Source organism: Triturus cristatus, chromosome 7 (genome assembly GCF_964204655.1).
Source record: "Triturus cristatus chromosome 7, aTriCri1.1, whole genome shotgun sequence".
In the NCBI taxonomy this organism is placed as follows: Eukaryota; Metazoa; Chordata; class Amphibia; order Caudata; family Salamandridae; genus Triturus; species Triturus cristatus.
Genome location: NC_140590.1, coordinates 1,053,293,742 through 1,053,306,930, shown reverse-complemented (window position 1 = coordinate 1,053,306,930; position 13,189 = coordinate 1,053,293,742).

Sequence of the window (13,189 nt, the reverse complement as noted above, 5' to 3'; positions counted from 1 at the left end):
CCCCCCTAATACCCTGGGGGCCTGCAACGGGCCCCTGAAAGCAAACTCGGCCTGGATTTCCATGGCAGGGTCTCCGCCATGGAAAGCCCTGCACCACTGCCCATACTAATATGGATGGCGGTGTCTAGCAGACACCGCCACCATATGCAGCCCCTTTTCTGCCCCGTCGACTGGTCGACCGGCGGAAAACCGACGGGCGGTCTTTCTGTCCGCTGGGGTCCCCCACCATACTAATATGGCGGGGGAAAATGGGTGGCGGGCGGTGTATGATGTAGGGCGGATCGCCACCGCCATGCGGGCGGTGACGATCAACCCTACATCATAATAGACCCCATAGTCTTGTTGATTGTTGTTGTCTGAATCAATTCAACTCAATTGTTCCAAGTGTGTTATTGCCCACGTGTTGTGTGAATGATCTCTATGTCGAGTGACATTAAAATATATATATATTTTTTTAACGCCATCGTTGATCGAAGTATCTCCGTGGCGTCTCGTCCAGCAATGCTGCCAGGTAGTGGGGTCGTGCAGTCCACCTATATAAAGTGAGGTCCAGCAGTCAAGCAGCCTCTTTTGCCGCCTCCCTACAACCACCTCCCGCCAACGTGTCTTGCTGTAATTTATTATTTTCTTTTATTGTGCCCAGGTCAATTTCCTAGGATAGATGCTGTGCTAATTGTACAAGTAAAGTCCCACTTCCTAGGCTCATGAAGCATGCACCCCCTCCATCAGGTTGAATTGCTACTCGTTGTTGGCCCCATAACCACCACTGTCCCTATAGTCATTTGTGCATGATGGGTGATGTGTTTAGTGAACTATCCCCCGATTCGAGCATCTTGCAACCTGTTGCTGCCCCAACTGCTCCTAGTGCAGGGACAAGCAATTGTCTTCTAGCAACCAGTCAAACTATTGCTGTCTCAATTGTGTGGGCTCAGATGGGTGGCTCAGGCAAGTCAACCTGATTTGGTCACAAGTTTGCCTCTGGTACTTCCCTGATTGTCCAAAGTGAAAGGTCTGCCTGCTGATGTCAGTGGCAGTTTAGCTGCCGTTGACTCTAAGGAGGATGGTTTGTTAGGGCCAAGAAATTAGTAACTTTATTGGATGTGGGCAGTTAGAGCCCAGGGAATCAACCCGAAAGTCTGGCGGGCAGCATTTGTTGCAAGGGCCTCATAATGTGGTTAGCAACATGTTAGCCTATCACCCCAGTAGTTGGTCGGACTCCCGTCCAAGATATTCCTCCTGGGATGGGATTGGGCAACTGATGATTAGAATGGTAAACCAGTCCCTGGTATAGGCCTTTAGTACAATGGTGTTAGGGCTCAGTGTGCATAAATGGTGACCTGCGAAGCAAAAATCTGAAGATACAGACACTTTAGAAAGATGAGAAGCTCATGGAATGCAGGTCCTTGGTTACTTGATGTCTCCAAGGGATCTTCTTGGTCTGCATCTGTCAGAGGCGATTAAAGATAAGATTCAGAAGGGTGTTTTTGTTGAAATGTTTAGCTTCATAATTGAAGCCTCAATTGTGGAAGAGGGTATGCAAAATAAGGAATGCTTCCATAAGCAGAGTAAGTCCAAGGTGGAAGAGTCACTTACTAATTAGATAAAAGGTTTTTATCATTTTACAAGTAGTACTGATGAAAAAGAATCCTGACTTCAACTCTCAGTTATCTTGGTATAATAATTGAATTGTTTGAGTGCAAGTAAAGCTTGGGGGCTGTTAGAAGGAGTATAATAGGGAATTTAGGTCAAGGAAAGCGTCTAATACCTAAATTCAGTTGGGAAAAAATTGATATCACTAAATGGGTGAGGTTCATGAAGCTCAATAAAGGGGAAGGGTCATCCAACCCATTTGGTCACAGCAGTGTCTCAGCAAACGAAAAGTCACTGGCTGGTCCTACAATAAAAAAGGTAAATGCATGCACCTGCCCAGCAAGCAGGGACAAGTAAGTTAAAGTATAATTGCTCCTTCTGTGAGCTCCCTGTCCACTCTAAATGCAAGTGCTTTATAAAGGCAAATGAGGAGGTTTTGCAGAAGTGTAGCCAGCTATTGGTTAAGGCCTCCTCCCCTATTGATTTACAGGCAATGATTCTTTGGTACAACCTCCATGCTGAATCTTTGATGGCTCAACTGTTTTATCTGTGCTTTTGATTTGGTTGTAGGGTCCCAGTGTATGGCAGTATGGGGTATGGCTAAATGCATGAATCGTCGGTCCTTTATGGCGAATAGGTGTTATGACAAAGAAGAAGACTGACAAAGAGAGATGCTTGGGTAGGGTTGCTGGCCCTTTCAAATCTGAGTATCTAGAGGACATTATTTGGTCCCCAGTGGGGGTGGTACCAAAGAAGGAGCCAACATCTCTGTTTCAAAGAGACAGTGTGTCAGCAATGCCATTTACCCTGCCCCTTGCCCAATGAAGTACACCACTTGAAACCAGATTATGGCTATGTTCATGATGTTGAGGTTGGGGGCTCTGCTAGTTTAGGCAGTCATGAAGTCTTCCTTTAGATTACACCCAGTGCATCCAAAATACTTTCATTTGTTTGGTTTCTATTTTCATGGCCATGGCATGTGCTATGTCCACGCTATTCCGAGAGGTTTAGTACATTTCTGGAGTGTATGTCCAGGAAGGAGACTAAGACCACATTTGACCTGAATTAAATTGATTAATCTCTGCTCCTAGTGCCTCCAATTGTGTTAATTGTGGGTAGTCACTTGCTTTATCTGCTAACTTGCTTGCTAGACTAGGGCTTTCCTTCATAGGAAAAGGCCGTTGACCCTGCGATAACCATGTAGTTCCTTGGAATTGAGACAGACACTGTTGCATGCCTGTGAAGGCTGTATGAAGATAAGGCAGCAGCCTTCAAAGATTCCATGTGGGCGTGGCTGGGGAAGCCGAGATAGTTTTCATGAGTCGCAGGGGATAGCAGGGCAGCGGAATTTTACTTTACATATTTTACACATGGGCCATCATTCTCAAGATCAATTACCGAAACCTTGTCTGGACTCTGGGAGAAACAATAAAGGGCAAGGTTGTCAGCAGATTTTTTGCAAAAAGCACTGATTTGGTTGTCATTCATTTAAAGCTTTACCAGTTCTGTTCTGTGGCCGGCTTCCCCATGTCAAGCAATTAATCAGACTCTAAACAGATAGGGCAGGTAGTGTATGCTTTGGTGTCATTCTGGGGCCTGAGTGGCGTGCACAAAAGTGGCTGAGAAAATTATTTTTGTCTGGCTAGATGAGGTCTGTGGCCTTTTTAGAGTTGTTTACCATCTTGGTACTGTTGTTTATCTAGACAAGTCACTTCCTTGATTGGTCTGTGGTGGTCTGGTCGGCAACATAGCTGTGCTTGACTCAATTAATCAGCAGCATGAAAAATGCTGGATGAAAGGTAGTTCTTTGTGTATATTCGAGGAACAATTTACTGTTGAGAGCTAAGCATGTTCCTGGGATGAATGGTAATTCTGCAGATGCCTGGTCTTCTTTCAAGTGACAGGAATTCATATGTTGGCAACCAGAGGCAACAGAAGAGGTGTCATATTCCTCATTCACCACTCTGGATTCTTGGTACTCTTATGAATGGGCATTCCAATGGTACCTGTGTTTGCTTAAAGTGTTTTGGGGGCTCAAAGTGTTTTGGCAAGACTAGGCTAGCATTTTTTCACATTGATGAAGAAAGAGGGTAGATCCACAACCTGCGCAAGTGGCTAAATATTGTTAATATTATTATTATTGTGGAACTTGTATAGCGCACAGGTACCCAAAAAGGGTCTCCAGGATTCGGACATAGGCAGCAGGTAGAAGTTGCGATGGACAGCTAAAAAAAAACATGTAACAGAAACCAGACATGCCAGCTAAAAGAGCCATGTCTTCAGATTCTTACGAAAGGTAAGCAGGGAGTGACAATTCCTAGGGAAAAACCAGGAGAGAATTCCAGAGTTACGGGCCCAGGTAGGAAAACGAGCAACCCTTCATGCGAGCAAGACAAAACCTCGGCATTGTGAACAGTGAGAGGTTGGATGATCTCAACTGTCGGGTGGGAACAAAGGGTTTCACTAGCTCTCAAATGTATGAGGGGGCCAAGGCATGTCTTGTCCGGAACATATAGCATAAAGTCTTACATTCGGTAGGTTATCATCCCTAAGCCAGTGCAGTTTGTGAAGCAGCGGAGAAACTGAAGGATGCCTAGGCAGCCGGAAAAGAAGGCGAACAGCCACATCTGAATGATCTGCAAGCGACAGATCGAAGATTTGTCTGTGCCCCAGTACAGTACATTGTCGTAGTCCAAGCTGAATGTCACCAAAGCCTGCATCACTGTTCCCTGGGCGGTTGTAGAAATTAGTCAGAGGATCTTCTTGAGCCATTTGAGGACAGAGAAACAGGTGGCCGCAACCTTGGACACCTGAGTCTTCAGGGAGAGGTTGTTGTCAATAATGAAGCAGAGATTCTTAACCTTAGTTGCCAGAGTTGGTAGCGGCTGTAGAGATGGTCTTAAGATCAATCCAAATCCTTTCATTTTAAGAGAGAACTTAGAGATTGGGTGAGGTTGTAGGTGACCAACATATCCTAGGTGTATGTGACTCCAAATTTGAGGCAGTTCTGGTTGAAAACAGTATTCTGCACAGGCCTTCACATGGCTTTCTTGATTAGTAAGCTAGTAGCTAAAGCAAAGAATGACCTGGATGAAGGGTAATGAATAGAGAACATGGGGGCATATTATCTAGAAATGGCGTTAAAATTATTGTCGCTTTAGTGGCAGAAAACTGCCGCTAGAGCGGCGATAATGGGCTTGATAATATGCCGCAGAGAATTCCCATAGAAGCCCATGTTCTGGTGTCAACATGCTCTTCTATTGGAATTCTCTGCGGCATATTATCAAGCCCATTATTGCCGCTTTAGCGACAGTTTTCTGCCGCTAAAGCGGCGATAATTTCAACGCAGTGCTTGATAATATGCCCCATAGTATGGACTGGGAAGCACTTTCTATACCTCTTGTGTTCCCTAAAACTGAACAGGCTAGGTTGGGGGATCATATAGTTCTTAGTGAGGCATCTGGGCACTTGTGTTGCTCGTGATGGTGCTGAATTAATAAATGATGGTTAACACTGTTGGGAGTACTAATTTCTTACTATACATGTTGGGGAGAGGAGTTGGCCTAACGGCTAGGGCATCCGGCCTCGAATCTGGGGAACTGGGTTCAAGTCTCGGCAATGACGATGAACATCCTGTGATTCTGGGCAAATCACTTAATCTCCCTGTCCCTAACAAAAATCAATGTGTCCTCATGTAATGCAACTGGTGCTATGTAAAGCGCTCTGATACCCGATTCGGATCAAGTTCGCGCTATATAAAACTCTTAAAAAATAAAAATAAATGTTAACCATATTCCTTTGTCAAGGTACTAATTGTTGAGAGCCCTTACCAAAGCATTGACAAGACCTCAGATTACCACAGCTAGTTTTAATTCTAACTCCTTTTGGATCAGGATAACTACATTAGTGTCTGAGTGTGACCTTCAGCCTGCGATTATTCAGAGAATGGGTAGATGGAAGTCAGAATGCTAAATCTAGCATAATCCTCCTCATCTGATTTGCCAAATTTAGTTAACCTCTGTCTGACAATCCTCTCTCTACTCCTCCTTGTCTATTGTTGGGCTCAAAGAATACACATCCTTCTCACTGCAGCACAAAGCTCAGCCATTCGAAAGATTGTTATGTATTTTTGGCCCCATTTTTGTCGGACTCACCGGGTGTTTCCGCAGAGGCGAGGTGGAAGAACCGATGCTGGATCCCAACTTCCCTCACCCACCAGATCAGCCCAACAAGGTCAAAGCTGAGGAGAAGAATGTGGGGAACAGGGGAAAACAAAACAAGGAGAGGGAGAAGGAGTTAATCACAATAGGCACTTCGGGCACAACGTTCATAGAATGTTGATTGCAGGCTCTCCCTAAGGGTAATAATCATAAAATACGTGTTCTACCTACAGGGGTTACAATAACAATAATTGAACATACATGTAGACATAATTTACCAGAACATCCCTCTTCTACTGCAACTGAAGGTGTAAATATGCAGATATTCAACTGACACTGTTGTGTCTCCTGAAAGTGGAAATTACTGTGCATTATCTGTAACTAGGTGAAACCAGATACCTAAGCATCAAACATATATGCTACCCACCTTACTGAACGCCACCATAATATCCACTTGACCCACATAACACAAATATGAATATCCTGTAATACTAGGTAAAAACCCCAAAACATATTCCCCTACACAGTAAAAGTAGGAAAAGACAAAAAATGCCAAAAAATGGGGGCTGGGTCAGAGTTAGGAAATAGGCTACTCCATGACTCTGAAATTAACCTATGCTGAATTCCTTATACTTTCAGTTCAGGAACATCCAAATAAGAAACAGAAAAACACTCTGCAAGGATTCCAACTCGGGAACATCCAAAAACAGAAAAACACTCTGTATGGATCCCAAACCCTCAGATAAGTATATGTAGGAAGGCTAGGATTATTTCAATAATATTTCTTCTTTCTTTCTAATCTGGCAGCTACCAAGAAAGAAGAAGACAAGAAACAGAAAATCATCTGCCCGGAAGCAGCAGAGGAGTCCACCAGCGAGGGAACGGCAGTACCGGACAAAAACCTGGAAGAGGAACCAAGGGCCTGGAAGAGAAAACTCAACCGGACGAGTGAACGCGTCAGAGACGTCTCCAGGACCCGACAACTACAGGCAAGAAACAGGTAAGTAAGCTGCAAGAATGCAGGAAGGCTCGGCGGCAACTGAGATGGAACGCGAAGCGCATTCCGTTCTCAGTCAGCCCTTTTCATTGGCGTCTGGGTCCACCCCGCCCTCCGACTGCGGCTGGCACATGGGGCGCGCCTGACAATTTTATACTTTGCAACAGGATACCATCTGCCTCTAATCAATAGGATTTTACACATTAAAAATACTATTTTAATAAATTTCCTAGTTGCTAATGCTGAATACATCAAAATAGCAATTTGACTTCTGGTATTTGCAATTAACAATTTTATATAAGCAGTTTTATGGAATACATCATTAAAGATTGTTTTGGATCAAAACTTTACTTAGCTATCACAAGCCAGTATCCAACTAGCTTGCGACTCCCTATTTTTCACACGTCAGATCCCTAATTCTTAACAGGTGGCTGTGAATTAATGTTGTGTTGGCTGTTTCTAGTCTTCCATAAGGCGCTGTGCTCCATTCTTGTGGCACTTTGAGGTGGGGAGAGATGTGTGTTTTCTTCAGGAGACCAAGTTATGGCCCAGTTGTCAAGGTCCACTCTCTGTTGGGTGCCAAGTGGTTTTCCAAGCGATGCCTCTGGAATGGTTACTTAGCGTTGCACCTGAGCAGATGCGAAGCTAAGTAACCCTATTTGGGGGGATGAGGAATCACAGTTCTGGTGGGCTTTTACAGTACAAGGTGAGGCTCGTATTGGCTTTAGCAATGAGCAGAGGATCTAGAGGAGGAGTCAGTACAAGAGCTCACAAATGTGCACAGGGATGGACAAGGATGATTAGACATTCCTCTGTCTAGCTTACTTTGTATCAAACCACAAAATTAATATGATTTAACAATTCATAGTGAAAATATTTATTGGGTTGTATCCATATGTTTTCTGTGCATTAGCTTTTGATGATAAATATGACCTAGGATGTTTCTCTATCTGTAACTAAATGTTAACGTCTCAGTCTGTTCCTTTGGGCGGTCTGGACACTGGGTCACCGAGGCGCTCAATGGGTCCCCTTCTTATGATACTGCCCAGGTATTAATAGGCACCATCAAAATTGTTTCCTGACACTGCTGTAGATGTTTTGCATGTGTCTACTCTTTACTATATATTCATCAGATTGATCAACAGGAAAGAGGTCTAAAATTTAGGTCTGTTGCTTGTTTGTACAGTGCAATGTTCACACTTGCCGCTTTCTAGGGTAGTCAGAGGGTTTATGGACAGCAGGATGTGGTTCCGTTTTTTAAAGTCATTAGATTGTTTTCGATACAGTCTTTTGTATCAGCTTACACTGTGTAGCTGAGGTGGACAGTTTAGCCCGGCACCTATGTGATGTTTACTGTGACTGCTGACTGGTACTCATAATACATTTATCAATGCAAATTCATCTCTAGTACTGTGGAGAAGGAGGCACCTCGTTTCTCCAGCCCCATGCATGATACCTGGGGCTTTTGGTGATCCTACCCGACACACCTCAGTGGAGGAGGCGCCGATGGGCTAATATCAGTCCCATGAACTTAACACCTTGCTGAGGATTCCTCTACAAATCCTGATAATTCGTAGAACCATGACAGAGAAACTAATTAATAAGAAGCAGCAAGTTCTCCCTTCCTACAATTCCACCTCTACTATTGGATTATATGTAAATGTATCTGTTTTATAGAGTCTACATTAAAAGAGCGAGGGGAGGAGGATGTGTGCAGCATTGCAGTAGGTCTCAGTGGCCTGCCCAAATATATGTCTTGAACTATAATTTCTACCTCAGTCATGCACTGATTTCTCTCATCATAACACCTCAACATCCTGTAGCTTCAGGTAACATTGCTAACTTACTCATTCTACCTTCTCCTAGTCTCTCCATATCTCCTTTACTCCCACCAATCCTTCCCCAACACTGTCTCTTAAGTATAGTAACCTGTAACTCACTATTGTGTTCAATGATGTATCAGCATTTTTATGAACCACCTACTCCCTAACTCATCCAACAATGGGATGCGGTTGGTCCCTCTACAGGCTTTCCCACTCCATTTCACCATCGGAGACTCGTGCGGACTGTAGGGCAGATAGGGCTTGGTTTGAAAGTTGAGTTACAGAGTTTTCAAGCGAGGGAGAAGTAACAATGAAAACTTTAGTGAGTGAGAGGGTGAGCTGTTTCAAAAGTCTGCTTTGTGAAAGTATGTTGTGAGTGCTAATGGAGTTATAGAAATACTGTGAAATAGTTTTCCAAAGGCCACCTAGGTTTTATCCCTGTAGGCCCTATGTATGTTTAAAATGCCAAAAACGTGTTTCCGTCCCGGCGATGTCTGTGGCAATTTTCTGTTACCTTCAGAATTAATGTGTGGCGCTTCCCCTTTCTACTCTAAAGAGGCAAACTCGACCGGAAATTTCAATCACTTTCTTCTTCCTTCTCACTCAAGGGATTCATTTGGCATCCACAAAATGTTGTTGAACCAAGCTTCGCCTCCAGTCGCTTTATCCTGGCCTTTACTTTTCTCTCTCAGTGCCACACTTTTCCATGTATCCTTCCCTACTCATGAATTTGAGGTGGTGGGGGTGATGAAGCACTACGTAATGTAAAATATAACTTACAGACATGAAAACACTCCTACCACTTCCATTAAGAAAGTAAATTCCTAATTCTGGACACCATCTGGCATATTTACAAGGAAATGTCGGAGTGCGGAGCTCTGCCAAATTTGGCAGCGCCGCGCTCCAACAGTTTCAAAATGAAGGGATGCACCGTATTTACAATATGGCGCACCCCTGTGTTCTCCCTAGCGCTGGTGCTAAAATTAGATGCCTAGCGCCAAAGCAGGAATCCTTGCACCACAGTGTAAGGGTGCCTGTGTTGCAGGGAATGATTGTTATGTGCAGGAAGGTGTCCCGTACTGCAAATAAACAATCAATAATGGAAGTTTGCTACTTCTATGTGTGCTGCACTCTGCAGCACAGATAGAAGTATGAAATCGTCATAATTTAATGATTGTTGATATGCAGGAAGGGAAACATTCCTGCACATAAACAATCAATGGTGCTTTGCTCTTTCTATGTGTTCTGCAGGACACATAGGAAAAGCAAAAACAAGGAGAAATAAAAGTATTTCCCCACGTTGCGCCATTTTAACGCCTGCTATTGCATGGCGTTAGTTTTTTGCGCTGCTTTAGATTTACACAACCTTGTAAATCTGGGCAGCGTCAAAATAAAATGAGTGTTACGATGGAAAATCCACAGCAACACCCATTGCACTCCCCTTTGATGCACAGTGACGGATGTAAAGGGGCTATATTTACAAGGCGGCGTAAACTGCTTTGTAAATAGGGAGAAAGGCATAGCACCACTAGACCATCACTAAAAGTGATGTTCTGGATGGCGCTATACCCTTGTAAATATACCCTTCTGTGGTGGGTTTGCAGGTTTTTCTTAAAAAAGTAGGTATAGTGAATTCCTATTATGCGGGGATTGTTACACTGTATTTCTTAAAACATTAGTATGGCTTTAATATTTTAATCTGCAAAGTAGGGTGTTTGCAGGATGTGTGAATATTGGACATTGTTTGACAATGTTGAGTGAATTGCATAATTTGTTCATTGAATTTCAAGAAAACTATACAAACTTACACAAATGGCTGAAAATGTAGTTTGCTGTAATACAAAATTTGCACACACATATATACTTTGTGTAAAAAGGTCACAGAAGATACTGGTAGGAAACTTGTTCAAGTAGAAAATGTATTTTAGTCAAACATTTTCTGTTATAACCAGACTCTCTCAAGCAAAGTGTTGTACAAACTAGCATAATATGAAAAGGTTTCAAATTTGTCAAATTTCTAGGGTGGAATGAAAATGCTGCATAATCCTTGAATGGTCAAAGTCCAATCTAATGCAGAGATGCTGAACTCCCAACCATTGGCAGCTGGGGTTCAAAAAGAATCAGGACATAAAGTGTTATTTGTATATATGTCACTCTGCCTCAGATGCTGAGTTCAGCTATTTGTCTACTTGTCTTGAATTAGAAGATATTAACTTGTTGACCTTGCCTGTGGTTCTTATTTTTCATTATTGTTGAAATATAACACAGACAGGGCCATTCTACCATTAGGCAAGACTAGGCAGCCGCCTAGGGCAGCAAAAGGGGGAAAAAGTTTTAATTTGAAATCAAACAGCGAACAAATTGAGCAAATTAGGAGAAAAAAATGAAGGGGGAGAGAGTGATGGTGGTAAAAGGGAGGGGGCGGCATTTTTCAATTCTCGCCTAGGGTGGCAAAACACCTAGAAACGGCCCTGAACACAGAAGAAAGTCCACAAAAAGGGTTGGGGACTTTGAAGGGACCATTACAAATCTTGGGTTACACTGGGGTCATAGCAGCTGTGTGGAAAAACTGTGTTCTATGTACAATATTTGTGTTGATTAAATATAATTTTAATGTCATTGTGTGTGAATAGACTGCTAATTGCAAATACTGAAACAGACTCTCAAAACAAATGGGGAACAATCTTCTGCAGGTTATTCTCTGCTTTTTCTGCTTGACTATCAGCTTTTCAGACACTAAAGGATATAAAGTGAGCACTGGAATAGCTAATTTAAGACACAGCTCTGCCACAGTTTTGGGCTGACTGATGTCATAAAACGTGGACGAACTAGAACAGTGCTATTGTATCACTTAAGGTATTGTTAAATGGTTATCACTGGGAATGTGTTGCTTTTAGTTGGAAATTGTAGGAAAGTGCGTCTTTTGGCATAATTAGCCCCATTTCTTTTGCCTGATGCTGATGTGATCGGGAACTGTAGGTGTACTGGGTCTCTGCTAATCAGTTCCCCAGTACCAGATCTCTTTTCCAAAACACTGTACCACTATTGCACAACTTCAGCTATCCCAGTAAGCCCCTAGTTAATGGTCCTTCTCGTACCTAGTGCATGGGTACTGAAGAGGTCTAGGGCTGGAGAACTGGTTGTGCCACCCCAGGGCCCTGTCACCAATGCTATGTACTCTGACATTGTAGGCTGCGTGTATTGGTGCAGGAAAACCCAAAGAGTCGCCGTGGTACCCAGCCCTGTGTGCCATGCCACCCATACTCTGCATAAGATATAGGTACCTATTGCAGGCCTTTAACCCTGAGGTAGGGTGCACGATATCCTATGCGTGGGAATATCCATATGAGCAGATATGCCCCTACAGTGTCCAGTCCATTCTGAGATGTTGTAAGTGAACAGGGAAGCAATTAAGAGTGCATGGGCTGGATACTTGTCCAAACTGGTTTTCTTGCTCCAGGATGGCCTCACTGATTCCTAACGTGTTTGGTACCAAACACTTAGGGGCCGATTAGGATGGCGGGAGGACACCCTAGCGGTGCTGGAACCGGCCGCCAGTGGTGCGGCGGTCCCGCACCAGCAATTAGGATGCCACTCCCGCCATGGCGGTGGAATCCTCCATTTCCAGCATTGTGGCGGGCGGTGCTGTGTGCATTTTCATGCACAAGGAGACAGGCACCGCGTGGTGCCTGCCACCTTGTCCATGACAATGTAGTGTACCCCCCCATGTGCACCCCCATCCCCAATACCCTGGTGGCCCGCAACGGGCCCCCGACAGCAAAATCTGCATGCCTTTCCGTGGCGGAAAGGCTGCTTCCCGCACCCATGCTAATATGGATGGCGGTGTCTGGCAAACACAGCCACCATATCTAGCCCCTTTTCTGCCCGGTCGACTGGTCGACGGGTAGAAAACCGGCGGACGGTCTTTCCATCCGCCAGGGTCCCCCGCCATACTAATATGATGGGGGGGAAAGGAGTGGCGGGCGGAGGGAAATGTAGGGCGGTTCGCCATCGCCATGCGGGCGGTGGCGATCCGCCCTACATCGTAATCATACCCTTAGTTTTATTAAAACCTCACTGATGCCAGTGTTGGATTTATTGATAAATTCACACAGGAGACCCCTTTAGATAGTTTGTTGAAACCTAACAAAACACTGGTGGGGTCTCTGGCCAGTTTTCACCAGCCTGCCACCACCAGACATGTTTCTGACCTCATGGGGTGAGAACCAGTGCTCTCAGAGGACAGAAACAATGCCTGCTCTGGGAGTGGGTATTTCACACCTCCTCCAGGACAGGTTGGCCTTCTAGGTCAGGAAGCTTCAAAGGCGATGCCACCTCTGAGCTCCCACCCAGGAACCCCTGATAGTGGGAGGAGGTCAAGCCCCCTTTCCTGCTCCACTTTTGATGGGAAGAAAGGCGCTAAAATTAGGTAGATGGAGAGGAGGGTCCTCCCTCAGCCTGCACCACCCCTAGGCAAGGTGAACCCCCTCCAGAAATTCCACCATCTCGACATGGTGAAAAACCTCCTATCAGGACTAGGGTAGTGCCTCTTTCAACTGAAATAGTCACTAGAGGGTGTAGACACCCTAAGGGTAAGTAGTCCATTGGCTACTACCTGT